Source organism: Herpailurus yagouaroundi, unplaced genomic scaffold (genome assembly GCF_014898765.1).
Source record: "Herpailurus yagouaroundi ecotype Mexico unplaced genomic scaffold, PumYag 141, whole genome shotgun sequence".
In the NCBI taxonomy this organism is placed as follows: domain Eukaryota; kingdom Metazoa; phylum Chordata; class Mammalia; order Carnivora; family Felidae; genus Herpailurus; species Herpailurus yagouaroundi.
The window spans coordinates 72,873,353-72,876,815 of record NW_024412396.1 but is presented as its reverse complement, the minus strand read 5'-3'; the positions used below and the strand labels follow the sequence as shown (position 1 = coordinate 72,876,815).

At 65.9% G+C, this 3,463-nt stretch overlaps 1 long non-coding RNA gene across 2 annotated transcripts in view; it reads right to left on the bottom strand.

The window, feature by feature from the left end:
• LOC121032295 (uncharacterized) overlaps positions 1 to 1,832 on the bottom strand; it is a 38,511-nt gene extending 36,679 nt beyond the window's left edge. For both annotated transcript variants that reach the window (XR_005791201.1, XR_005791200.1), the window contains exon 1: positions 1,709 to 1,832. This is a non-coding gene — a long non-coding RNA (uncharacterized LOC121032295). The remainder of the gene's footprint in view (positions 1 to 1,708) is intronic.
• Between the last annotated feature and the right edge of the window lie 1,631 nt (positions 1,833 to 3,463).

Sequence of the window (3,463 nt, the reverse complement as noted above, 5' to 3'; positions counted from 1 at the left end):
CTGCCGCCGGGCTTCCGTTTGGCTTCCATCTGCCTCCCCCATCCTAACTGGTTCCAGATTTGCCACTTGAGAGGCGCGGGGACTCGGCCGAGCCTCGCTCTTGGCCTCTCGGGGACTCCAGAGCGATGAACCCGCGCGAGCGCAAGGCCGGGCCCGCTGGGGGACCGGCGGGGAGCGGGCCGTGCGGCCGGGGCTCCGAGCGCTGACTCCGCGGCCCCGGGCACCGGCCTGGCCTTCCCGGCGCGGGGCGCAGCGGAGCCGTCCGGGGGCCGCACAGCCTCCACCGGGTCGGGCAGGCTCGGGGAGGGGTCTTCAGGGCCTCCGGCCGCCATCGGGAGCCGGCGCAGCCGGCAGCGCTGCGCGCACCCTGGCTCCGAGGCCCTGCGCCCCCAGCAGCCACGACGCCCAGCCCTCCCGGGAGGGCGAGACCACCCACGCCGCCGCCGCCGCCGCCGACGTGGGGACCCGGTTGTCGCCTAGGTCTGGGGGCGCTGCGGGTTGGGGCCTCCGCCTGGCCCCCGCAGCACCACCATCTGACACACTGTCCTCGGTGGGGAGTTTCCACGGAGAACAGCTCCGAGCCTGCCAGACCCTCAGCGCCCCGCGCCCCCAGGCCTGCCTCCGCGGCTGGGCCCCGCAGGCGCCCGGCACCGGAGGGGGAGGGCCCCGAGGGCCCGGGGCGCTGTTCCAAAGGCCAGAAAATGGAAACTGTGCGAAAAGAATCCCCAAATCCGGCCGGGCCCCAAGCCCACCAGCTTACATAAAGCCCCAGGAGCCCGCCCGCGGCCTCCCCGCCTCGGGGTGAACAATCGGCGGGCGCCCGGCCAGGCTGCCCTGGGACTGGCACCACCACCGGCCCCCTGACCACGGGCCCGGCGTGACCCCGGGAGGGGGCAGGGGTCCCGGCCTCTTCCCACCATCTGCCCCGAGAAACATTTAACTGGCCTTTAATCACATTAGCAGCCGGCCCCAATTAGGGCCGCGGGAGGGGGAGGCAGGAGGAAACCGCCGCCGTGTCACTCGAGGATAAAGATCCTTTCATGCCCTGGGCCTGGCCGTGGGCAACGCGGCGGGCGCCATCCCCAGCCTTTGATTGCCGGCGCCTGGGCCTCGCCGACGCCGCCATCTCTTTACCCGCCCCCCCCCCTCCTCCCCAGCCCCCAGTGTGCCCTCACCCTCGGGTGACCGCGTGGGGACGCAGGGCAGCGTCCGAGGCCCCGGCCCACGCCCGCGCGCCCACGCGCCCACGCGGCGGAAGTCTGGCCCCCTGCGCCCAGCGCCTGCGCACCGGAGCGCTCCCAGGGGGCGGCGGGGGCTCGCAGAGGGCCCCGGGGACGCCAGCGCCCGGGCCGCGACCCTGGTAAGGCCACCGCCCACGGAGTAGTTCGGAGGGAGGGTGACCCCGCCACGGGCGCCCTGGGCAGGTCACCTGTGCTCTCGTGGGCCCCCTCCCGCGAGGGCCGAGCCGGCCCCGAGGCGGCTCCGGCCTCCTGGGCCCGGAGCGAGGCGCAGCGGGCTCAGCAGGCCAGGCCCAGGCCCAGGCCCCGGGCGCGGGCCGGGCGCCGCGGTGGCCGGGCTCCTGGGGGTCCAGGCTGGGCGTCCGGTCCCAGGAGCGCGGGGACCGCGGAGCTCGGGGAGGCGGGGCCCGAGCCTGGGCCTCCCGTGCGCCCTGTCGAGGGGTGAGGGGCCCTGGGCGCGCGGAGCTTACCCGAGGGTCGTAGCGGGGCGCGCTCTGGACGGGCCGGGGTCGTGCGAGGACAGCGGCCGCCCGCGCCGCCGGAATGCCGATGCCGCCGCCGGGCCGAGACGCCCGGGGGGCCGCCCGGGACCCCCGCCCCACGGTGGCAGCTGCAGCCCGGAGCCGCGTGACCCCGGCCCCGACCTCCGGCGCTCGGCTGTTTGTCCGCACACAAAGGAGAACACTCATATTTTTCTTTCCCGGGCGCGGACTTCACACCCGCCCCACCTCCCCTCCCCCGAGCCGCCCCCCACCTCACCCAAGCCTCGCTGAGAACCGCTTTCTCTCCGCACCCCCCCCCCCTCCGGTCCCCACTGTCGAATTCCATAGTTGTATTCGAGGATGTCAGCACAGCTTAGAAAGTTTCATAGAAAGTCAGAGAGCAATTAGGCCCTTTTATTGGAGTTTCGTTGGTGCCATGGGATCTTTTAAAGGAGCGCCTGAAGCACCGAACACAATCCCATTAAGCCGCCCAAACTCCCACAGTCCTCAACGGGGTCTGCGTACTTGGGCCGACTTTGGCCGGCTCGCCGGGGTGAGCCGCGGGGGCTCGGCTGCGAGCGGCCTGCAAGCGGCCCTCTCCCCGGGGCGCGCGGGGGACCCGGTGGTGCAGGGCCGCCGAGCGCCAGGCACTGTCCCCGGCGCCCTGAGGCCTCCGCTCCCCCAGCTGCACCGAGCGCGGTGGAGACCCGAGGCGCTTTGGTGCCCTGACCCCGCAGTGCGAGTGTTTGAATGTTTCGAGCTCCCCGGCCGGCTTCTAGACGCGGAAACTTTTACTTCCCTCCGCTCCCAAATGGATCCGCTAACGTTTGGAAAACCGGCCGGAGACATGAACGCGTTGCCGAGAAAAAGACCACGTATGAGCAACGTTGGGGCTTAATTGAATTTTAGTGCCAAATTATAACTCCCTGAATGACCGCCCTGGGGTGAAGGGGGTGGGGGAAAAGGCAGTGAATGAAGGCAAGGCGATTCTAATGGAAATCCTGCCGTCCAGAAATGTGGTTCTGAGGCCACCCTCGCGTAGTGAGAATTGCAGCCTCCAAAGGCAGGCTAATTCCAAAGGGGTGAGGTTATCAGGCTGCCGGCTTTCATGTGGGAAAGCGGGGTTGACCCCAGCTTGAGTTGTGGTTTTGCGTTGATGTTCTTGTGTGTCATTTCACGAAGCAGGCAGCTCTTAACCTGGAGCATGGCTTTTCCTTTGTGATAGTAGAGGGTGATTTCTCTTCTTGCCAGTGAAAATTAATCTCTTCCTTTAGAAGTCAAAAAGGAAAGAAAGCAGGTGTTTTAAAGGAATAAAGCATTTTCTTCTTAAAAAAAAATAGGTAGTTGGTTGTCAAAGCAAAGTGCCAGTTTTAGAACAATGAGGAGTTTGCTCCTGGTGTATCATCACAGATGTTTATTCTATTAAATAGAAGTTCGTACCTGGTGGTTTCTGGATTCATTTTGGGAAGGGAGACTAGGTGACAGGCTCACAATTAAGGCATTATAATTCAGATGGCAATGAAATGGGCCTCCGTCACAGGGAAAATGGGCGGTCCAGTGGATCCATGAGGGGAACATTAAAAATGAGTGTGCAAAATCGAATATTTGATTTTTGAGTGGTTTGTGTTAGTCATCAATTGTTTTGAAAATTTTCTCGAAGTTGCCCCTCTTTTCTCGTATTTCGTGGCCCCTCCTGGCCCTGTGGCTGCCAGCATCAGCGACACCACCTCTGCCCTCTCGTTC